Raw genomic sequence first — 25,899 nt, 5'->3', positions numbered from 1 at the left:
TATAGTCTAAAATGCATTTAGTGTGAAAATCTGATGGCTTTCAAAAATATTTTCCTGGACTTCTTGCTGAGTCTGCCAAGACTGATAATTAACAGAAGTAATTTCTGTGACAGAAACAAAAAGGCTGACCATATGTTTTGTTTGTGGTCCTATACTATTTCTCTAAAAGAAAAATGGAACTTCAACTCGTGTTAAGAAGTATCAGGACTGAAAACACAGTTTATTACTTACTGGTGTTTACACTGAATAGAAGTAGAATTAAGCTTTTATGTTCAACTGCATTATTAGAAATATCTAATACTATTTGATTAACGAATTTTTATAGGCCCAAGGACAGCTGGCTGAGCTGAGATGCTGAAGCATGTTATGGTGTGGTATTGCCCGTGTGTCAGTGTGTGAGCTCTATCCATAGCTGATTCAAAAGGGAGAACCCAGGAGCCAAATATCAGCCTTGCCATGTGTTTAGTAACCATGATGTTTGTAATATCACATCACATTACAGCAGAGTTTCAGTCAGGTACTGTTATATTCTCCTAACTCTGTATAACATTTAAAAAAAAAGGATAGCTGCCTCAGATGCTTTATTCTGGGGGAAAAATCAACATATGCAGGTGACAATGATTCCTAACTGCTGCTGATAAAAAAAAATCTCATAGGATTCACTGCTGCAGAATAAAGCAAATAAAATGCAGCAATGCAACTGCAATAAAGATGGACTACACAGAAATGTTTAACATGTATGCATGTGAACACATTTATGAAAAATATTTTATTGTAGTCCTTCAAAAAGTCTCACAGGACAGAGAGTGAAATGTGTAAGATATTTCAATAATACTGACAATGATAATGGATAATTTGCACATATAATAGCTTCTCTGTGTTACGATAGAAAAGTTATTTACAACTTTCATCTAAACATCAGATTTCTTTAAGCACTATATCCATGCACCATGTATTTATTTGGCAACTGGGGTAAACAGGAGTATTAACAACCCTTGACTAAAGCGTGGGAATGACTATTCCTAAAACAATAAATACTCAATCACCCTTTAATGCACTTTCCAACCCTTCTGCTGAGGTGCCTAGTAAGTCTGTTAATTGGTAGTGGTCATTTGTGACAGGAGCAGCGGTAGCCAGGGAAGCAGAGCGAGACCTGTGACCTCCTTCTTCCAGCAGCTACAAACAACTGTCTGTTTAGGAGGATAATTCCAGCTCCTTTCTGCTGACCTGTGCTGGATTCAAATTATTGTCCTAAATGGAAAAGCCTGTGCAAGGGCCATGACAAACTTTAAATGCCTTTATTTTTAGGACACTTTAGCAGAGGGCAAGCAGAGATGAGTGAGATTTTGAACCCAGGAGATCGCTGCTCTTCACACAAACAGTGAATATCTGACCTATAATTGAAGATAGGTCATGGTATCTTATTTCTTGCAGGTATTATAGCACCCACAGGCAGTCAAAGAGGCAGAGGAGTTATGATAGTAACACAATTCATATGCTGATGAGCCAGAGCTCTTTCACATAAGAACTGAGTTAGTTTGTGCAACTGAATGAGAACCATTTCAGTGCATGTTATCCTGTTATTCTTCAGCTGTGTGATGTCTTTAATATTGACCATTGTCTTTATTTCTGTATCTGAGCAATTCCCTGAAAATGGATACACTATTAATAATCTTGACTACTTTAGAAATTTGCTGATATGTACTTGCAAATGCTTTAATCACCTTGCCAAAGAGAATCAATAAGCAAATATCTGTTGCCTGGAAAATGGTTCAGATAAATTAAATGGTATGCATTTATTACTGCAACAGTATCAAACAGAACAGGTCTGAATATTCTTGTTTTCCGGAATTTAATGCAATGCGACTTACCACAAGCAAGAAAAAATCTCCTTTCTGATTAATGAGTACTGTGAAGGGCAGGTCAGCCATCAATCCAATCCCAATGCTCATTTTAGACACATCCAATGTGAATACAACACTGATATAAATCTGAAGGATTTAAATCTTGTTAATATTAGAGTGGACCAAACCCACAGCTCTTGCCAACCACACTGCTCAGCCTGAGAGAGAGCGGGACAGTATTCCCACTTTCAGAAACCTAGAACCTCTCTCTCTGAAAACAGTAAACAGTTTGTATCATCACAACAGACACAGAGAGATGTCAGTGAGGGCTGTAACTCAGTTAAGCATCTCAGAGCAATCAGACAAACTCTAGTGACAAAGATTCAGCCTTAGTGCAAATATCCCTAGTTACAAAGTAGTGAGGGGAAAAAAAGACACGCTGTATAGGTGAAATCTCAGTAGACTGATTCAGTTTTTTCCATAAAGCATTAGCAAGGTTTTAAATAGCTGCAGCCTGCATATTAAAAATGCCCATGTGTATAATACATGAATAAGGGCACCTTGGCTGAATACATTATGGAACAGAACTGTCATCTTCACCCCCTTCACAATCATAGTTCTTCTTCCTTATGTGAATAGACAAGAATAGTGAGGAGCACTTATCAAAAGTTAAATTAGACAGTGAATCAATGTATTAAGACCTTACTTGTAAAAAATAAGCATAATCCTTCCACCAGTTCCTTTCTTTTCACCACTTTCTCAAATCAGGCCATTTCTCTGCAGCTCTTTATTTAGACACAAAGCCTGGTAAATGATCATGTTTTATCCACAGACTGACTGAGGCTTTTTTGTGATTCATTCACCTGCTGCTCCCGCAAAGACGTAATCCCATCTTCATTTATATACCTAAGAGACAATTCAGATACAGGAAAGAATGTATGCTACCAAAAGGAGGCTGCTACATCTGCTGTGCTTGATATATGTGAAGTGTGGCTAAAATCTCTCTGCAGCTGTTTGTCTTTGTATTTAGGATGAGAGGATATAATAATGCACTTGCAGGGCAGGAGTGACTCACTGAATATTTTTACAAGATATGTAGATTTTATGCTGTGCTATTCAATAATATATATATATATATTTATTTTGACAAGCCATATATTCCTGGCCCATAAGCCCATTTCAAGAAACAGAGACACAGAATTTTTGGATGAAAGTAGTTTGACTTTTTCCCCTAAGTATCGATTCCCTGTGTAACCATTATTTCGCAGCTTTGTAGAAAGGCTAGCAATTCAGCTTTTTAATGATGCACTCTCTCTAATGATGGAAAGAAAAAAAAAAAAAAAAAGGTAAGTTTTCTTGTAGAGGTGGCTCTTGTCTATAGCTCCAAGTGATGACACTTATGAATTGCTGTTATCAGTGAGAGCTTGCTGAGAAAATGAAGTGCGTGCCTACACTTCTATTTTCTGTTCTATGGAAATTAAAACCATCTTAGGCCCTGCATGCAGGCCTTTACGGATATCTGAACTGTAATTTTTCCATTTGACTCATGCCTCCGAGTCATTTATTTCACTTTCATATGCGGAGATTTTTTTTTTTTACGCTATTTATGATGCTCCTTTGAGTATACTTAAGCCCTCCTTTTTAACAGGGGCTGGGCACACAAGGAAGAAAATTTCTTTTCGACAATGCTTTACAATAATAGAATTCAAATGACGTATAGGAAATGGAAATCCCTTCCTACTGTAAACACAATCAGTTTCTAAGTAGGAGCAGGTTTTTACCTGTATTTACTATATTTCATCATAAGTAAGAAAATCTGGTTTGCCTCTTCTTGTGTGACCTTGACAAATCATGTAATCTTGGCAACCCTAAGATTTCATACGGCCCCAGAGTTGAAGAAAAGTCCCAGGCTTCATGCAGCAGCAGGGTAGATTGCCTCAGCCCGTCACAGGCTGTGCTGTGCTCAGTGCCAGAGCAGTAGCTGGCAGGGAGGACAGAGTGACAGAGATCATTAGCAACCCTGTGAGACACACTTTGGCAAACTACATTGTACCTGGGAACAAACATCGGTATTGTAGGGAAAAAACAAGAGATGCAAGATCACTAATATGGCAGAACTACTGTGTTTGCTTAAAGAAAAAATAAAATCAGCAAACAAAGATATTGGCAAGCAAAGGACTCGAGGTTTACTGTTACCTCCAGTGGAGGTTTCACTGTCCTTGTGTTGTGTACCATCCTGTTACACTAAGGATATGAAATTAAATTTCCTTTCTTCTCCAGGACTCTTTGCAAGCTGTTCCCAAGTCCCACATCAATACGCACTTCTTACTTGAAAACGGCTGCCAAATTGTGAAGATAAGAAATCAAAGTGATCAATTCCTGTTTAAAATGTTCAGATAAGTTACCAAACCCTTTTTTTTTTTTTTTTTTTTTTTTCTGGCTGCCTTTTTCAAACCCCTACTGAGATAAAAGGGGGGGAGGTGGGGCATGAAAAATTCTGAAACATCCAAGACACAGCCCTTTTGTAGGAAGGGTGGAATGGTCTTTTCAGTGCTTTCTCTTTATCTTTAAAATTTTTAGAAATAGAGATTAGAACAGACTAAAGAAAGGGATGAGACACCCTAAAAGGAAAGCATGAAACAATATTTAATTGATGTGTGTCTTCATTCTTGCCTTAAGGCATGCTGAATTCATAAAGAAAGTCCCCCGGGGTATTTCACAGTGTGGTGGTACACAACCTGCTTCCCTGACAGGTCGTTACTGCATATCATGCTGGGATCCGGTACACAGCACACTGGTGGCTGCTTTACCTGCCTTGGTCTCAGTGTAGCCCCTGTAAATATAAGTCAAGGACTCAGTCTTTGGAATCCCAAGCGTCCAGGCAGACTCACAAAACAATAGGTGATTGATTTTCACTACAGGACAGAGCTGTCAGAAAAAGTTATCTTGAATTCAGAAGGCTTATGGACAGGGTCCTTGCAAAACTTAAGTGTATAACATGGACAACTGTGTGGCATTGGCTTATTGAAGTGCTCCTTTCTGACTTCATGCAAGGTAGCAGACTGAGTGACTGAAAGACATTCATTAAAAAGGGAGCAAGTGGATAACAGCAAATACAAAAGAATAGGAAGGTTGAATGTAAAATAAATAATAGACATGGATGAAACTGAGGAAAAAATATTTCATTAGTAGGACATGGTGAAGGCACACCTCACAGCTAGCACAAAAACTGCTTTTCTGTGTTGCATGGTATTTCTCAGATAAGAAAATCCGTGGTTAGTATGAGAGTTTTGCATGGCCATTTCCAAACCTAGGTTGGCTCCTCTGGACTCACAGGAGGTGCCAGTGACACTGATGACCCTGAAGAGGTGAGAACTCTGCAAGCAATCCTCCTCTAGCAAGAAATTGACCCTGGCCCTAGCAATGTAGTAATAGAGTAAAAACCACAAGTAGTCCGAGATTGGCCTAGGTTTGATGATCCACACCTTTTATCAGCTTCAGAGCTCTGGAAATTTGTATTGTTTGTGCAAACTGTTAGTGAATAAAAGCTTTTTAGTAGTGGCTGTTTGAAAACTAGTGCAGCTGTGAAAGTTTTAGGGATAGATGAAACGTGGAAAATAATTTTACTACTTTCCAGTGAAATACTCAGCTTTCTGGCAGCAGGCAAAATTTTAAGGCTTTCAGACATGCTGGTTATTTAGATCTGTTTGCATTTAGATTCAGAACCTGAAAAATTGGCCTTCTGTCAGTATTCTCCTAAAACTGAAATACTGGTATGTAATAATAACAGATACACTCTCAGGATGTGGCCATGGAATGAGTAAAACCCAAAATATTCAATTTTTATGCTAGATTAACAGAATTTGCCTTTTGGCCAGTTAAAGTAGTTCTTCAATCCACTGTGGTCTTCCTGTAATTTTTCCGACTAACTGGACGTTAAAATCACTTTTTGAAATACGGTAAGAAAAAAACATCTACTTAGCATAAGAGTGGGAAGTGTAACCTGTGATCTTATTGTTCTTATTCTAAATCTGAATGAACATTTCTTATTATATTGGAATAGAGAAATGTGTGAATCAATAAATGGTGCTTCAGTATTAGCTAGAAGAATTGAGGAAGTGCAGCTGGGGATAAAAAATAGCTAGAGGCTGCCTTGTAGTTGTTACTAATCTACCTTCTGAAATCTTCACCTCTGTTCTTTTTCTTTCTTCCTTTCTTTCTTCTTTCTCAGAAATAGCCTCAGTCAGTTTATTGATTTGTTTTTACCCCAGATTTTTAAATTGTAAAAGTAGTTGTGACTCCTGGTTTGACCAGATACCATCACCTTGACAGCACTTGTAGGCTTGAATCACAGCTACCTACTATGTTTGGAAAAGTCCTTAGGTTATGAAGACTCTGCTAGATCTTTGCATGGGAATATAAGAAACTAAGGCTATCTTACTGCACTTATTTGCAACATAAGCTTTAACAACAGTTTCTTGTTTGAGCAATAGTGGTTTTAAGCCAACAATGTGATAATATGACAAATAAAAGAGAGTGTGGAGGGCAATTATTTATCAGTGTGGATTAAGGAACAAGTGAAAGGGTCAATACACTTATTGTATGATGACCTGGCTAATCAATGCATGCTCATTCTCTGCTTGATCTGCTTTACTGAGTTAAATCCTGCTTCTCTGTGGGTACAGAGGACTCCTTTGCACTGCAGCCAGCCTACAGAAAGGCAGAAAACGATGCATGGCCACATGGGGATACATGGCCAATGGACTGCACAAAGCTAAATTTCTTCACTTGCTCACACGGTAGTAACACCAGTAAGATAATGGAAGTAAATAGAAGAAAAATTCTAGAATAAAGATAAATTTAATGCTACACACACAAAAAGTGACCAGGCAAGTGAATGTGCTATCGTGTTGCATCATGGCGGGGAATGAGGATTCTCTGCCTCAGCTTCCCCATCTGTAAAGGGAGTTGGTCCATGAAGTTTTTTTGACATCCAAAAATTTTTAAAACCACTCAGTAGATCAGGCAAGTTTTCTTTCAGGAGACTATTCCTGATTAAAAATGGTTCCTAGTTAGGACACTTTCCTTCATGATCATTTGTTTTTGTAATATCTCATTATTTCTAGTTTCTCTATTCCATTATTCTCTCAGCCCATTCTCTTAAATTCTTCTCCCAACATGGTGGTAGTTACCGTACCACCCTTGATCAATGTTCAGCTACATTACATAATTCTCATAGATGTTCCTCATCAGTCAAACTGTTCTGGTGCTTAAATGTTAACATTGCTTTTTGTTTTGTTTTGTTTTGTTTTGTTTCCCCTAAGCTCAATATTTTACCATCTATCATTGCCCTTCGTTTATAGCTTGTCAGCAAATTTTAATTCCACGACACAGTGCTCATTTCCAACCCAACTGAGATTAATTTTCCAAGTATGATTTCTGAAGTATTGCATCTGAGGTCTATTGATGCTGGATGCAAGATCGAAAATTGCTCTGTGTTACAAATTTGTGACCCCCACTGTAGTTACCCTGTGTTCCAGCACGTATGTCTACGATCATAATTTCACTCATTGCTGTTTATTGCTCATGCTTTTGCTGTCAGCTGCTTACTTTCCTTTAATTTTTATTTTTTTTTAATTAAAAAAAACCCTCACTTCCATTATTTTCCTAGGGATTGTAATGTGATTTACCAGATGATAATTTCCACGATTACTCTTTATTCATCTTCTAAAGTTCAGTGTCATCCAGCCATCTGTTGTCCCATTAGTTCTGCAAAAGCCCTAGCCTACAAAGAAAAAAAATTACTCACATGGATAATTTTAAGTATGTGAATCGTAATGATGCAAAGGAGACTGCTCATATTTTTTGAGCCAGACATATAGATAACTTTTGCAGGACCAGGCCATAAAATTCTTTCAAAAGATTTCTTTGGTTACTCGTATAAAGTAATTAGCATGAACACTGCAATGTACTTCACAAAAACGTGCTAATAGAACTGTATTGTTTTTCTATGCATTTTTTCCCCAGGTTTTTATCAATCACCTAGGCATCAGAATTTAGACAATATGAAGAGTGGCATAAGTCTGTGCTAACCTGAAGCATGTTGATGAATGTATGCTTTCAGGAGATTTAGAATCAGAGGCAAAGTCTTCATCCTTTCTTAATTAGCCATTTTGCTCTCTTTCTCTCTCTCTCTCTCTCTCTCATGGCACTAGAGACCCACATACCAGCACAGTCAGCTTAGAATCAGCATGATCAATTTTTTGGTATTCTTCCTTAAATAGCAGATTTTGTCCTTTAAACTACTTGTCCTCACCAATACACATAAACCCCCCCATCTTATTTGACTTGTGTTCTGCAACCGGAATTCACTTCTTTCTGTCTGGAAAGGTGTTACTGCAAAGGAGCAGCTTTTTCAAATACCCCCTTTTCTGACTATATCTGAGAAAAATCTTTCAATTTGTTAAGGCATTGCTCAGTTAAATCATCTACCCTACACCAATTTTAGAGTGCCATTATTAAGGTGTGAACCATTTTGTGAAAGGCAGCTTGTTATTGCTATATATCATAAATATCCTTCAAACACCCACTCTTTGAACTTGTGACTCATCAGTCTGGCATCTCAAATTCCCTTCTGCTAATTACAAAATACTGATCTTGCTCATTACCACCATAACAATAACACCTAGTTAGAAAGAGACGACTACTCCTGGCAAACTGCAATGTCTCGTGTTTCACTGCTTTCTGCCACTTAGCTTATTAAATCAGTTTGCAGATAGCCAGTTTCCCACATGCCGCTGCAAAATCCTGAATGTTCTTTTGTAGGCCACTGAATTCAGACTAGGTCATGTGGAATATGCAGGATGAATGTAACTTGTTATTGTTGACTTGCAGAGCCTACCTCAGCTCAGAAATGCATTTAGCTGTGCATTTTGTTAAGCGATATGTATTTGTATCTCTCAGTATGGATGAATGAAACAAAGAGCAATCAGGTAGGTTATCTCAGGACCTGTAGTAAGTCTGCAAGTGAACTTTCTGAAACCCAGCAAATGTCTTAACTGCAACACTGTTCCTCTTGAAAGGGTAAGGCCTTTAAGTCAGTCATTTACTCCTAGAAACTATTAATCAGAAAAGGTACAGGAAAATTCACTTACCTACCTCTAACGGATTTGAGACAGCAGGGAGTAGTTCAGAGTTGCTTTAGCTGCTTTTATATTAATTTGTTATGTGCATTTTGATACAAGAACCGGCACTTCATCAGCCTGGGAGAGAGGAACATCCCAAGGACAACGCACCCAGGAGAAACTAAGAGACTGGCCTAACTATGGAGTTGGACTATGTACAAACATAAAAAATCAACAAATACCGCTTCCACTAAAACAAAACCAAAGCACAACATATCCCCAGTGGGCTCTTTCAAATGAAGAGATTTAAATTCCCACATTATTCTTATTTAATCATAGCCCAGATGAGAAGTTATTAATGATAAACAAGTGTTTGGTCTAAATACCAATATTAAACCCACTCTGCAGAGTTGGAAGTTTACATAGTTGACTGGCTGTGTAATAAATGCTAGGATGAACAACTTGCACAGGTCAGGAAAGAATTTGCATGTAAACATCCTGACAAAGGAAGAAAGCCACTTTTAGGCAGCCTGTAGATTAAAAGCATTGTGAATTCATTACAGGTTTAGCATAGCAGTCCTGATGGACCAGCATGCTCTCTGGGATAAGAAAACATAACATCTCCGGAAAGAAGAGACTTCAGTGGAGCCAAGCCAGTTCAGGATCATTTAATTCAAAATCTCCAAGTAATTTCCTTTTATTGAAACCATTATTAAGAAATACCCTTCAGCTTATCACATGTGAAGCATAAGCTTTCTTTGGTATTAACTTTGACACTTGGGGGATTATATTAATTTTGGTGATAGTACCTGTTAGTGAGCATTCGATTGCCCTCAGTGCAGAAGGATTTACTCTTGTTATTGATTTGTTGGCAAATATATTGGGTGGAAATCCCCTGGTATTGCTGGTACCTGCGGATTCCAAATTTTATTGGATTTGTGAGCAATTTTCCTCTGTGTTTAAAATTGTGATCACTTTATAAAAAGAAGAGCCCAAGAGTAAGGTGAAAAACAAATGTTTGTTTCTATTTTGCTGAAAAAGAAAGCTGCCTTGTTTTGCTTTGTCCCTAGTTGTTGATTGCATTAGTCTGGCTTCTGTCATGGTAACTCCTGAGACAAAATACATTGCTAAGGGAGCCAGCAAGAAAGAAGCCATTACCTCTGATGGGCAAAAGGTCATCAGGGTAAATTTTGTTTTGTGCGGAGGATAGAAATCAAACTCATCCACCCTTTAGTTGCCACAAATAAGTGTATGGGCTGATGTGACTTCTTTTATGGCACTATTTTCCTCCTAAATAATTTTCCTCAATCCTTTAGGCAGGAGTTAATCAAAGCCAAGAATAAGCCAAATTTGACCCCTTGCCATCCCAACCCCTAAAGCCAGGGTTATGGGCATCTAAGCAGCTCCTCCCCACTCACACCATGGCAGGCAGGTCCTGAGGCTGATGTGGTACACAGAGGACTGCCCCTTGCCTGCAGGCAGGACACAGCCATGGAGCAGGTCCAGGCATCCCTGGGAGTGTGTGGTGATGACAGTGAGTGTTCGGCCTCCCCATTCCCATGCTGTGCATTGGTCTCTACTCCAGCAATCAATATATTTCTAGTCCTTGTTATCAGGCCCATAGGAGAGGTAAATTGATTTATCTTTACCAATTCTTTCCCAAGGCATAATCCCTCCATCCTTACACACTGAAATTTCTGGTAGAATACCATAGAAGTGTCACAAATAATAAATGCAGAATTGGGCTCCTAGGAGACAAAATGTCTCCTCTTTAGCTATTCTTTAAGACTGATTCATAAAACTTGATCAGAATTAACAACAACAACAAAAAAGGGAGTTTAATTAAACCCATATTGGGAAACGTCTAAAGAAATAAAGTGTTTCATTATGTTCTCTTATTATATCGTACAATATTCATCCAATTAAGGTTAGCACTCAAGTTATTTTTAAGATGTGGCATGAATAAGATAACCTAAGATATCATATGATTGCTCCAGCTGAGACATAATAGTTGAAAGTCATTTTTTCCAATAAAATAACAGTGAACAGTGCTATTAATTCATGGTAATGATGCTACTGGGACAAGTATATGACTTCCACTGCTGAATAATCAACAAAAGTAAATTAGCTTTAAGCAACAGAATGTGTATGTATGTCTGTGTCTCTGAGTGTAAATGACCTTGAAAATAAAGAATTGGGAAAAGCAAATTAAATACACTTTTAAGCATCATAAGAATATTGGGGTTTTTTTTAAATGACGTATTCTGAAATGTAGTCCATGTAAATTTCTCTGAAAGGCAAAAATGATTGTCATTCTCTTCTTACATATTTTAACTGAAATGCACAGGTGAATACTTCTACCTGAAACCTTTCAAAATTTCAGCTTTATTACATGACGAAATATGGTTCCTGGCACATTTCTTTTTCACTTGTAACTCAACAAAATCAGAAGCAAAACATTACATTTAATAGATCTTCAGTTTCTTATCCTTTGTCTCTCGGTCCTCACTGTCTCTTTCAAGTAGGCTGTATTTAAAAAGACAGCATTTATCTCCATTAGAGACATTTTTGATCAGCCTTTTCAAGCTGATTTAAAAAATCAACTTCTTAACTTAGGAAATTATTTTTTAGCTGTATTTATCTATTAACTTGATTTTTTTTCTTTCTTTTCTACTCTTCCTGCCTCCTAGAAAGTATATATTTTCCAAAAACCACCTACTTTTCACTTCCAGTTCTTTTTTGTTATTTAATCAGGTGTGCGTAATTTGCACTTTTACCTGTTCCGACTTAATGTGTTAGTTCAAACCCCTCATGTCACCTTTGAAAAAAGATCATTTTGCCTTTGTTTGCAGACCATTTTTTATATTTTTTTCATATATAGGCACTCCACTAACGTTCTCTTACTCAGTGCTTCTTTACATTTTTTCAGATTGTTTTCCATACAGTCCTTTGAGTTCCTTCCACATTCAGTCCCTCTCACCAAATTGGTAGATTGGTAGCTGTACAGCAGCCATATATTTTTTCTCTATTAAACAGTCTTAAATATGTTAAATGTGTCATGTGGAGTGAAGCTGTTGTGTTGTGAAGGTGATTGACACAGACTTTTACAGAAAAGAAAAAAAAATACAACTTTTGAAGACTTGAAATGTTTTGTGATGTTTTCTGAAGTTCACACAGAACATAGTATCAGTAGGCATTCTCCCATCTGAAATTTGGATATCCTACAGGCATTCCTACTGAAGAGATGACAGATAAAGAGAGAACTATTGACTTTTCACTGAGTCTGAATTTGATATAATGAAGAAATCAAAGTAGCATCTAAGATGGCTGAGGAAAACATCAGGAAACCAAGAGCACCATCCAGGAAAGCCCACTCATTAGCTGATTGCCACCTGAGATAATGATGAAGTTATTCAGGTTAAAATGTCTTTATTTCATTTTCACCTATGTGCAAGCTAGGCAAATGACAAATTTCCAGTAGCAGAAAGTGGTAAAACAGGTATTTGTCTTTGCGAGTTGGGACTTTCTCAAGGAAAGTTTTCACAATATGACAACTCTAATTATTTCAAACTCTTGCAGGTAGTTTGCCAGTGCAATGGATGTTTCAAACTGAATGAATACCCTGTTATGCTAGATTCCTTAACATAGCTGTGGATTTTTATTCCTGTTCTGAAAGTGTTTGGATCTGATGCTGAGTAATCTGCATGTCATAAGAGTATGTCATAAGTTTTCAAAGCTTTCTGTGTACAGAAGATGTATTTGGAAGAAAACAGACTTTGATTTAGCCATATCTCAAAATGTACCTTAGATTTATGAAGAATATATCCATAAAAGTATTACACCTGCCAAAAATTTTCCAGCCCTTCAAAACAGAGTACAAAACCTCTGAGAATTCTGGAAGCTAGTGGTTATATGGAGGGCAAAAAGCAAGAAAAACTTCTATGCTTTTCTTAAAGTATGTTTATTTAAAGACTGGCACATAGATTTTTAAGAATATATAGATTTTAGATATATGGATTTACATATAAAGATACAAATTTATATACATTATATATATAGTTAGAGATTTAGATACAAAGATATATATTTTTACATATATATATGCTAGATATTTAGATTTTTTTAACGATCAGATCAATGATATAAGGAATATTAATTGAGATCTGTTGGAAAATGAAACACTTTATATGTTTCAGAATGAAAAAACACAAAGGAAAGCTCCTGACCTACTTCAGCTTTTTTAGAATGAATATGTGTTGAAAATATGTGACTACATAAGGTAATATGTTAATAAAAACAGAGAGACTTTTTATAAAAATCCTTGGAACTTTTAAACAATTAATTTCATGGGTTTAATTCCATTTTGGAACAAAAAGTCTTTGAAAGCATAAATTCCCCTGCAGAATAGATCCTCTGGATCAACTGTAACTTTCTGCTTGTGAACATAAACCTGTTCTCATATTGATTTTGTTATGGAAATAATAAACAGGTAGAGGTTTATTTAAAAACTGGACGGTAAAAGCTAGGCTCCTAGTAACCAGGATGACATTTCCAGTGTCAAAATGATTTGGGGATATCTAAGATATCTAATATCTAAGAGACCGAAGTGGTACTTCTGAATTTTGGGGAGATTCCTAAGATGCACTATCCTAACTTTGAGATAGTTTAGCAAATTGAACCATCTAAGTTTATGTTTGCATTTTCAAATGTGCTAAGCACCTTAGCATCAGTATTAACTTTATTGTTGCCCAAAAAGTTTACTTTTTTTGGTTCTCCCTTATACAGCCAGATGAACAAATCTCAAGTCAACAAGCTGACACAGAGCGGCATTTAATGTAGTATTTGGTGTTTTGAGAAAATATTCTGCACAGGTTTTTTTTTCATAACTACCATTCTATCAGGTAGTGCTCCTGCTACTTCTGTAATAAAAAAGAAAAAAAAAATACAGCTTAGGAGGACAGAAAATATTTCAGCTTTTGCCACAAATAATAACGTAATTTAGAAGGGAATGTAGAATGACCTAGACTACCCCCAAATCCATAAGGAAACTATTTTTTAAGTTGTAAACTTCCAATCTGCTTTCCTTGGCATAGTTAATACACACCCTATAGTGGACAAGATCCACCAGTGTATTCAACACCAAGTGATCTTAACTTGTTAATTCTTCATTCATTTCTAACTGCTACAGTACATGAGAGTTCAAATGCATCTGATGGTGCAAGGAGGATTTTCATGTGGTTTCCACACAGCAGAAATAATAGATGAATGAAAATCTCTGCCATGCAAATTCTTTTCTGGAATGGCAGATGAGTTTGTGACATAGTTACTAAGTAGAGGTGATCACCACAGTATTGATGATATATGCTGTTCTGAAGCTATGATAGTTAAGGAGCATAATGCTTTGGGCATACAGTCAAAATTTCAGGGACTGATTAAAATTGATGGATGTTTCTCTTATTTTTTAATTCCTTGACAATGCCATATAGTGCTTTCTTAAAATAAAAAAATCTTCAGAGTGCTTTACTTATGTTTGTCATAAGAGACAAAGAGAGCTTTGTGAGCACTCATCTAAAAGGACAATTAAATATTAAGTTAAAAACTATCAGTGTCCCAAGATACATTTGCCATTGACTTTGCTATCTCCATCTTCAGTTTAAAATGAATGTCGTCTTACTAGGAGAGTGATTTAAACATGAGAACAGCTTTATGTATTTTTATATGTTGATCAGATTGTAGTTAGATGTCCCAGAAAAAACAGACACTTATAAAAATACATTCACACAGCAAGTTATTTATGAAAAGTTGGAAGAGGAAGTTCATTTACTTTTCCTCGAAATGAGCAGGTAATTCATGCTCAACAATTTCTTTGATTTGTATAGCCTATTTGTGCTCAAGGAATATTCACAAGGAGATGGGGTTTTTCTCAGATTTATTCAATATTGAATGTATTCTCCAAATGTTTTTTAAAATTGTTTCCTGTTCAGTGTGATCTCCAGTTCATGTTGTTTAGCTGTGAGATGCCAAACAGTGCTTTGAGGATTTTTTCCCACCCACTCACTCATTAGGTGATCATCCACAAATTTGAGATTAGAGCACTGAAACGGACTTTCTGCAAAAGTTCCAGGAAAGGGCAGCAGCAAGCTGTCAGTTAGAAACAAGGGCAGAAGGACTGCAAACTTCAGCTAAAGAAAATTAATTCACAAACACTTGTGAACAATTATGTCATTAGCCACCTTGTTCTAATCTTACCCAGTTATACCATACATTAGCATAAGGCTTAAGCTATTTGCAGACTGTGTTCAACACTTAATGTTGTGTGTGAAAACAAATGCTCAGCTTTCGGCTATGTAAACAAATGAGGGATATCCAGAAATATTTTATGTTCTGTCCTTATAAAGAAAGAGTAGGTAAGAAAAGATGACTGTATCAGTAAAGGAACAGGAGTTTGTGCAGTGGGAGTCTGTGAGCAATAGATGTTGAACTGCACAACATATTTCTAGGACACTTCACACTAAAGTGAGAAGAATGGATTTCTGATATACATATATTGTCTGCAAATCTAGGGAGTATTTCTGCTGATGTTCTTTATAATACTCCAGTTAAAGAAAAGAGTCTGGTTCAGGACAACATAGAAATAACTGCTAATGGCCAATTGAAATGAATGAGAGCGAAAGGCATGCATATGTGTCACCTTCTCAGTCCCACCTGGGGGTCTCATTAACACTTTGCATTTAGCAAGTTGAAGGCCGAAGTTTTTTAAGTCCCTCTAAGGATATGCCCTGATGGAAAGTTTCAGGCATTGTGCTGGTTTTGGCTGGGATAGAGTTGATTTTCTTCACAGTCGCTAGTATGAGGCTGTGTTTTGGATTTGTGCTGAAAACAGTGCTGATAATACCTGTCAAGTCCTTTTCTGCTTCTCGCCCCAGCAAGTGGGTTGGGGGGTCCACAAGGAGTTGGGAGGGGACACAGGTGGGACAGCTGACCCCAACCAACCCCAGGGATATCCCACACCATATGGAGTCATAAAGAAAGAAGGGGGGGACGTTCGGAGTGATGGTGTTTGTCTTCCCAAGTCACCGTCACGCATGATGGTGATTTGCGGAAAAAAGACTCTACAACTCGAATAGAGTTATAAAGCAGGTATGTTTACTCCGGCGCCAGGGTGCAAGGGGATCTCTCCACAAAGCTTGCACACCCACCGCACATTTTACCAAAACTTATAGAGTGGAGATATCCATATTCATTGGGTTACATAACACAAACATACATATGCATGGGTAGGGCTGGGTTAGTTAGAAAGGCTGGTGTCAGCAGTTTATGTTCTTTTTGCACCTGCGCATTGCCTCCTGGTGGTCGTCTTCAGGGGTCTTTGGGAGGGAGGCTCGTAGTCTTTCTCACCCTGTTTTTTCCACGGAGCTTGCGCAGATTCTCTTGGCCAATTCCTTGAATAACGAAAATGTTTTTCACCCGGTTTATTTTTCTATCTTATCTAAGAGAACCAATAGAACTTCTACCATTCATCTATGACTATCTCTACTCATTAGCAAAATTCCAACTAGTTAGAGTCAGCCACCTGTTCCTCAAGGACAGAGCATAATATTTTGCTGAACATTGTAGCCTCAGGTAGATTTTCACAGTAAACGGTTTTGTTTTGATGAACACTGTAGTCCTTCGTAAAATTTCACAGAACAGTCTGAGCAAGCAGGATTCTTAACAATATTAAAAAAACACTATGAGTAAGTAAATAAGTTGCTAAACAGTTTTCTATAAGTAAATAAGGAAATAAATCTTAAAACAAGTAATCATTTCTGTGTATCAATGGAGAGCGACTCTCCTGGAGATGGCTGAGCACCTGTCTGCCAATGGGAAGTGGTGAATGAATTCCTCGTTTTGCTTTGCTTGCACACATGGCTTTTGCTTTACCTATTAAACTGTCTTGATCTCAACCCACAAGTTGTCTCACTTTACCTTTCTGATTTTCTCCCCCACCCCACCAGGGGGAAGTGAATGACTGGCTGTGTGGAGCTTAGTTGCCATCTGGGGTTAAACCACGACAGACATTTAGATCTTGTGGTCTTCTTTCTTCCATAATTTTTGCAACATATCTTTTTGCATATTGCCAGATTTTGCAATACTTGCAGTAATGGGAAATGTTCAGTCTTTCTATAGCATATGCATGACAGTCAGAATATTATACTATTTATCATCAGACTATTCTTTCCAGAGAGACCTGTGTATGGCATCTCAGAAAGAAAGAAGAAATAAAAACCTACAGCAAATTGGTTATCATGGGACCATGTTAATTGCTGACTGTATAAGGCATAGAATTTGTTCTGTTTGTCTAGCTACAGGGGATTGGCAAGGGGGAGAAGGGGAAGTTTTGTTTATTTTTCAGTTTTGCTGTTGGCTTTTCTGTTAAAGATGAGATGATCTGGGTTCAAGTGCCTGTGACTTGAACTGTTTAAACTTGTCTTGCCAGAGCAGTATAATATTCCAGACTTTAGCACAAACCTTGGAAAATACTTCCAGGTTTTACAAATGGCACCTATGCCCAAGTTTGAGGCAACGTTACATACCTTCTAATGGTCTTCACCTCAGGTTTGCATTTCACCAATACTGAATTATTTAGTCACTGTCACTCAAGTATAATAAACTGATTTAGTGATCTTTTAACATTAGAATAGAATAGAATAGAATAGAATAGAATAGAATAGAATAGAATATTTCATCTGGAAAGGACCTACAACAATCATATAGTCCAATTGCCTGATGTCTTCAGGGCTGACCAAGTTGAAGCATATTATTAAGGGCCAAATTGTCCAAATGCCTCTTAAACACTGCCAGGCTTGGGGCATCAACCACCTCTTTAGGAAGCCTGTTCCAGTGTTTGACCACCCTCTTGGTAAAGAAATGCCTCCTAATGTCCAATCCAAATCTCCTTTGACAGCTGTGAACCATTCCCACAGGTCCTGTCCTTGGATCCCAGGAAGAAGAGATCAGCACCTCCCTCTCCTCTTCCCCTCCTCAGGAAGCTGTAAAGAGCAATGGGGTCTTCCCTCAGTCTCCTTTTCTCCAAACTAGACACACCCAGAATCCTTAGCTGCTCCTCACCAGACATTCCTTCCAGCCTTTTCACCTGCTTTGTTGTCCTCCTCTGGACTCACTCAAGGACTTTCACATCCTCCTTAAATTGCGGGGCCCAGAACTGCACACAGTACTCAAGATGAGGCCTCACCAACACTGAATACAGCAGGATAATCACCTCTTTTGAGCATGTGGTTATACTGGTTGGTTTGCCCTCTTGGCTGCCAGGGAACGCTGCTGACTCCTGTTGAGCCTGCTGTCAACCAGCACTCCCAGATCCCTTCCTTAAGGGCTGGTCTCCAGCCACTCCTCTCCCAGTTTATGCTTGTGTCCAGCATTACTCTATCCTAGGTGCAGAATCTGGCATTTGGACTTGTTAAATTTCATTCCATTAATCATAGCCCAATGCTCCAAACTTATCTAGATCCCTCTGCAAGGCCTCTTGATCCTCAAGAAAGTCAACAGCACCTCCCAGTTTGGTATCATCAGCAGAGCTGCTAATGGTGCATTCGACTCCTGCATCCAGATCATTGATAAACATATTGAACAGGACTGGCCCTAGGACTGAGCCCTGAGGAGCACCACTGGTGACCAGTCACCAGTGATATGCAGCCTCATTCAGTACAACCCTTTGAGCTCTGCCCTTCAGCCAGTTTTTCACCCAGCTCACCGTGAACCTGCTCATCCCAGAGTTGGACAACTTGTCCAGAAGGACGGTGTGAAGGACAGTATCAAAGTCTTTACTAAAATCCAGAAAATCTACATCCAGATTTTTCCTTCATCCATTGGGTGGGTGACCTTATCATAGCAGGATAGCAAATCAGATAAACAGGACTTTCCCTCTGTGAACCCATGTTGGCTGTGCATTATTCTTTAAATGACTTTCAATAGTACTCAGTATAATCTTCTCCATAATTTTATCAAGAACTGAAGTTAGACTAACAGGAGAGAGCATTTATATGACATCAGCTCTTAAGCCACTCTGCCATCCTCCTTCTCCTCCACTTTCCATCATTAACTTATGGCCATGTGCCTTCCCCCTCTCTCCCATTAGCACAGGTCATGGGAAAGCTATCAATTCAGAACCGAAAAGGGATTGTGTCTTTGCTTGATTCACATCTTGTTTGCAGGCTTTGTCAGTGTCTCAAAACCTTTTTAATCTGACCTGTTAAGACTCTGGTTAGAAGAAAAGCTAACCTGGTGTCATAGCTGTTAGTATGCATAGATCCATATGCTAGGCAGAAAGACAAATTCTGACTTCTATGGCTGTGAAAGGCAGAACAGTGATTACTCAGTGGGGTCAATGTCTTTCAGAGGGCATCTTGCTTCATGCAGCGTGTGTGCTGAAGTTCTAAGGTTCTTGAGTGGCTGGCTGAAAAAAATCCTTTATGAGGTTTTATCCAAAGTATATTTATGTTGACAGTTGCATTGTAGCAATGAGGAACTGCAGTGTGTTTCTTCTGTGCCCCAGGAAAACCCCTGGCTGAAGCAGTGATTCAGAGACCTTCAATGGACTATTGGTGTGATGGAAATGTGTGTCAAAGTGTAAGGTAGTTAGGCATGAGGGCACTGAAAACCTAAACAGCTGAAAAGAAAATAATGTTTTCCCTAAATGCAAGCCACTATGTAGCTTTAACAATGGTTTGTAAATTGCTGGATAAATCTAGACGTGAAAACCCAGATTTGGGGCATTGGTTTTTGCACCCAAACTGATACTTGGTTACTCTATGTTTGCCTGAATCCTGTTTGGCCTATGAAATGGCTCAAAATTTCCCCCCTTCTTATCATCATACATCATATATTGCTTGCTGGAAAAATAGCACTGGCTAACATTTTTGTATTTTAATCCACAAATTGTACATACGAATCCATAAGAACTAAAGTGCAAGAACAAATCTAAATGGTAAAGCAAAAGCTTGTTTTCCAAATTGTCATTTTACCTATGAAACAGCACATAAAACTCATTCACACAGATTAGCTTTTTACTAAAAAGCTGCAGAATCTTTAAAAGAAATGGCCCTTGATTATGTGCTTATCTAACATGTGGGGGGTTTTAATATAAACTGACTTCAGTGATTTGCACTTCGGCCCTGCCTATTGAAACAAAAGTATACTGCAGAAGGAACTAGAAGAAGCCAGTATTAATAATGGATGCTTTTATTATTCCAAAGCAGTTTCAATCTCATTTCTAGTTGGGCAAGTACTTATAGGGGACTCAAAGGGCTTTTACCCAGAGATATGCTACATAATTTGTTTTGCATGTTCATTTGGAGTTCTAAGAGAAACTTATGGGGACCTGAGTTGAAAAAGTCTTCCTAAGCAAATAAAACTATAATAGTGATCTAACATATGCCTTCAACCATCTGTGCTTTGCTGGCTTATACAATTTCTATGAGAGTTTGGTTTGATAATGTAAGCAGCATTTTTTTCATGCTTTCTATGCATGAAAATACAGACAAATGCAGGGATAATACACTGTCATTCCATAAATTAAATATTGTCAGTAACCTGTTTTCTTTAGGAAACAATGCTACACTGTCATTCCATACTCTCTCCACTAATTATAAACCAATAGGCCCAAGCCTTAGGGAAAAAAAAATTAAATCTACCTCCTCTCTTATTCATATGGATTGACTTTTTCTTTCACCTTTCTTCTGTTAAAGCAAATATTATCAATAAAGGTTTTGTAAGTAAGTAAAGTCTGTTTTTCATGTTTAACAAAAGCTAGAAAGAGCTTAGAGAGCTCATCTGATATAGAACAGGAACAAATTAATATTGTGATTAATGTGATTTTCTAGAACTAAAACTTTCTCCTGAAAGGAGATAACATGGTTTTTTTATATAGAGAAGAGTAAGAGAGCGCTAATATTAAATCTATTTGGTGCTTTAAACTTGCTAAACATATTTCCCTTAGTGTACATATGAAGTGATGCAATTTTGATTTTATCAAACTAGGTGGTAAAACTGCCATAGCAGATTTCTCTAGTTTCTAGTGCTATCATTAAGATTGAGCTTAAAAGTGTCCATGCTCTTGAGAACCTTTCTGCTAAATGTAAGCTTCCATTCTTCTGATTTAGCAATTCAGCTGAATACTTATAAACACAAAAGTAGCCCCTAGGGAGCTCTGTCTGAAGTGTTCTCTGGACTATGCATTTTGCAAATGTGCATTAAACTTTTGAAGCTGGCATACCTGTAGGGCTGTTCAGTGTAAGTACTGGGTGTTTAAATTGCTGGGAAATCTGCTCACTTACTCATCTGTCTTTTCTGGTCAGTATTTTGATAACATGTTGAGAAATTAAATTTACAGTGCCATATTTTCTTTTATAAAATTAGAATGTTTGCTTACTAGATCATTTACCATGTAAAGATGTTGAAAGAAATAATTGCCTATTGACTTTTTCATAGGTACGACAAAAATCAGACAATTTCTGCTTTCATCAAGTGTGCTGATGTTACAGCTTTCTCTAAACCCCTTTTTGCCGATTTTTAAGTCTCCTCTGGGGGTTTTGAAAATTAATTTCTCCTGTTGTTGGTTTTGTAGTTTTCTGAAAAGGAAGACAAGAAAACCAGAGAAAAATATACAAACACAAGGGCAAATGAGAGGCAGAATTGTAGTGAAGTCCCCACAGCATCTTAATCTACCCCCAGAATGGATTTAGTTCAGGTAATGTGGGAGAAGCAGGGAAGGTGAATGAGAAGAATAACAGCTGAGAACTGTTCTCATGTATATGTTTTATTTTTAAAGGCCAAAGTTAGATGTGCTATCCGGATGTTGCTGAAAAATTGACCATGTCTTCCTGCTCATTATCAGCTACTCTTTCTAGTTCAAGTAATTTTATATCATTAGGATTTTGTATGGGGAAAAAACCAAAACACTACCATCAAAAGCTTTTAAAATACTCTGGAGCAGAAAGACACAGTTTGGGAAGATATTCCAAATATTGCAATGCCAGCAAATTTAAACAGAGAGTGATTTTAAGGGAATTTGAAGGGGATTGTTGAATTTGGAGTGGAATGGTGACTCCACACTAAAGCTGAATGCAGCCAGAACAGTACATTTGACTGGAGCCTTGTACACAGCATTGTCTTTCTTTTGCTAGGAAAACTTTCAAAAATCCGGTCATCTTTGAAAAGCAGAAAATAGATTTGACTACCAGTAGGAAAAAGTATGAAGCCTTGCAGAGCTTTTGCAGTCTCATAGAAAAGATGACAAAAGGGTGTATAAGAGAGATCTAGAGATGTAGATGAGATTCAGCCAGGTTTTGCCAAAATGATTGGGGTAAACAAATCTAGGGACATGTTCAGAAGCCAAGTTTTAACAGATACTATTTCAGCTGTAAACCACTTATAATGAACAGTTCAGGTTCTTGTTGCAGATTGGTGTCTTCAAATGCTTTCAGTGTCTTAGCAGTATTAGTTCTGGACTATTAGATCTTGTCTATACAGGTAGTTACTGCAAGGTAAACATAAAGATATGATACTGTAGTACAGTGAGCTTTTCTGCATTAATTTCCTTTATAGGCTACCTGTGGACAAAAAGCACAAGCTAACCAATTCCACTTTCAATACTAGCCCACAAGGAGTAGCTGTTGCATGTTGAATGCACAAAACAGAGTTCTTCCATATCCTAATGCCCACATCTGTGTTACTTTGCATAACTTAGACCAGTCTTGTGGCCCTAATGTTATTCTAATTTTCTGTTGGTGCTATGAAGCAGTAAATGGTGATGTATTTTAGTAACTCAGCCCCCTCTACCAATGCCACTACAACTGAAATCCCAGTTTAGATTTTGGATGGCTTGATTCTTATTTTCTCCATGCTGCATTATCCATTCTTTACATTTTCTCATCATGTTCACTGTAGGGTAGTCAGAGCAGATTATGGGATGTGTCATGGTTCCCAGAAGTACTCTTTGCAAAAGACAATTCTTCCCAAAACAATACTACAACATTAGGCAATGGGTACATTCTGAAATCACTCCCATATATGTGCCTTGCCGGAAACCTTCTCTGGATATTGACTTTTCAGATATGCCAAAGCTTAAAGCTTTTATTTCCTCGGGTATCTCTGAGTTCCATGTCACCTGAAGAGCATGAATGTAAATGAACACACAAACACACACCCATCCATTTTTCAGCCAGTGTGTTGGGACCTCCAGAGGATGAAAAACACTGTAAAGCAAAGACAATTTGACCCTTCTTCTGGTCTCTCTCTACTCTGTCCTGTATTTTTTCTTCAAGGTCAAGTGGCTTCTGCACCTCTCAAAACAACACAAAAATAAAACCTATGATTCTTCCTCTGTGGCAGCACTGTTTCTCTTTAATAGCACATAAAAATGGTAGCAAAAATGTTTGTTGTTGTAGCAAGTATTCTTTAACCTGAAAACATTGTCAAGGAATAATCTGGATTATATTTAAAATAGGATGAAGAAATGTAAAGGCTAGAAACCTTTGTGCTTAAAGGCATAAATCAGTTACTATTTTACCTAACTAAGCAGTTCCTCATATCTAAAGAAGTTATTCTGTAATTTTCCCTTACATCCCTTTCTTGCACTTTCCACAGAAGCTGGTCACCTTCAAAGACAAAATATTGGACAAGATATGTGGTGCTTCTGCTCTGGCACAGCAGATTCAGTGCTCAAATTCAAGATGACATATGGCACAGCTGTTGTCCTTCGGTCCTGTAGCCTATTCCCTCTGTCATCCTCTGGTAAGGTACAGCACAGTGACAAGTCACTTAGATGTATTTAATGTGAAATGAAATATGTTGCTTTTTGTTGCTTCTGTTTATTAATTTTTTATTTTAATGGTGTGTCATCTTAAAATATATGCTTGAAAACACTTTTGAACTAGGGAGCATATTAGTCTACAGGACACTTTATTATTTATTTATTTATGCTTTCTTCCCACACTGTCATGTTACCAAAATTGTAGCAAAGAGATACAGATTTTTAGGAGAGCTAGGTAATGTCTCAGTGCAGAGTGAACAAAATCGTAATATCAGATATTATTATCTTTTTTAGCATGTTTCCTACTGTTTTTTAAAGACATATATATATATATATATATAGTCTGGCCCACAATGCCTTTCCACATTTGCATAGGAAAATACTGAAAGTTCTATTAAATCCTTTCCTGTTCCAACCTTCCAGATCTCCGCTGCTTCAGTGGACCCTTTCCATCCTGACCTGTAGCAGATATGTCCTGTTATGACAAATCATGGTAGGTTGCTTTTAAGTACCAAGGCCATGCAGTTTTCCATATACTAGATATTACGGGCTTGATGTTCTCAGCCTGCTGCATCTATATCCTTTATCCCTATTTAATTTCCTACAATCTGAGAATTTGATTTGGAAGGTAGCTAAGACAGCTCTCTTTGCCTAATCACTTGTAAAGGCAGAATTTCCCATAAGGCATGTAAACTTGCAACTAGGTATGAATGTCTAACCTAAATGCTGAGCATACAGGAGAAAATTCCGTTGCTAATACTTGTGTGGGAAGCAGAATACCAGAATCACAGAATCATCTAGGTTGGAAAAGACCTTGAAGATCATCCAGTCCAACCATTAGCCTAACACTGACAGTTCCCAACTACATCATATCCCCTCAGTGCTACGTTGACTCTTAAACACCTCCAGGGATGGGGACTCCACCACCTCCCTGGGCAGCCTGTTCCAACACCTAAAAACCCATTCTGGAAAGACATATTTCCGAATACCCAGTCTAAATCTTCCCTGGTGCAACTTGAGGCCATTACCTATTGTCTTATCACTTACTACTTGGTTAAAGAGACTCATCCCCAGATCTCTGCAACCTCCTTTCAGGTAGCTGTAGAGGGCGATGAGGTCTCCCCTCAGCCTCCTCTTCTCCAGACTAAACACCCCCAGTTCCCTCAGCCGCTCCTCGTACGACCTGTGCTCCAGACCCTGCACCAGCTTCGTTGCCCTTCTCTGGACACGCTCGAGTCATTCAATGTCCTTTTTGTAGTGAGGGGCCCAAAACTGAACACAGGAATCGAGGGGCGGCCTCACCAGTGCCGAGTACAGGGGTAAGATCCCTTCCCTGTCCCTGCTGGCCACGCTATTGCTGACACAAGCCAGGATGCCATTGGCCTTCTTGGCCCCCTGGGCACACTGCTGGCTCCTGTTCAGCCGGCTGTCAATCAGCACCCCCAGGTCCCTCTCTGACTGGCAGCTCTCCAGCCACTCCTCCCCAAGCCTGTAGCGCTGCTGGGGGTTGTTGTGGCCCAAGGGCAGCCCCCAGCATTTGGCCTTATTGAAACTCCTCCAGTTGGCCTCAGCCCATGGCTCCAGCCTGTCCAGGTCTCTCTGCAGAGCCTCCCTACCCTCGAGCCGATCAACACTCCCACCCAACTGGGTGTCATCTGCAAACTGACTGAGGGTGCACTCGATCCCCTCGTCTAGATCATCAATAAAGATGTTAAACAAGAGTGGCCCCAAAACTGAGCCCTGGGGGACACCACTCGTGACCGGTCATCAACCGGATTTGACTCTGTTCACCTCAACTCTTTGGGCTCGGCCATCCAGCCAGTTTTTTACCCAGTGAAGTGTGTGCCCATCCAAGCCGCAAGCAGTCAGTTTCACCAGGAGAATGCTGTGGGAAATGGTGTCAAAGGCCTTGCTAGAGCCAGTTATTAAACTGTTATTTCTTTCTCAGGAAAGCTTGAATTATGACGGAGAAGTTACACTGAGATCAATCTGAAGTTTTTGCTTTCATGAACAGTAGATATTAATGGCTACTGATGATAATTATTTTAGCATAATAATCTAGGCTAAAAATCATGCTTGAACTGTAGGTCCACAATGCTCAAATGTTTAGGCAAGCAGC

The sequence above is a fragment of the Athene noctua genome, chromosome 5 (assembly GCF_965140245.1).
Source record: "Athene noctua chromosome 5, bAthNoc1.hap1.1, whole genome shotgun sequence".
In the NCBI taxonomy this organism is placed as follows: Eukaryota; Metazoa; Chordata; class Aves; order Strigiformes; family Strigidae; genus Athene; species Athene noctua.
Note: the sequence above shows the minus strand (reverse complement) of the source record.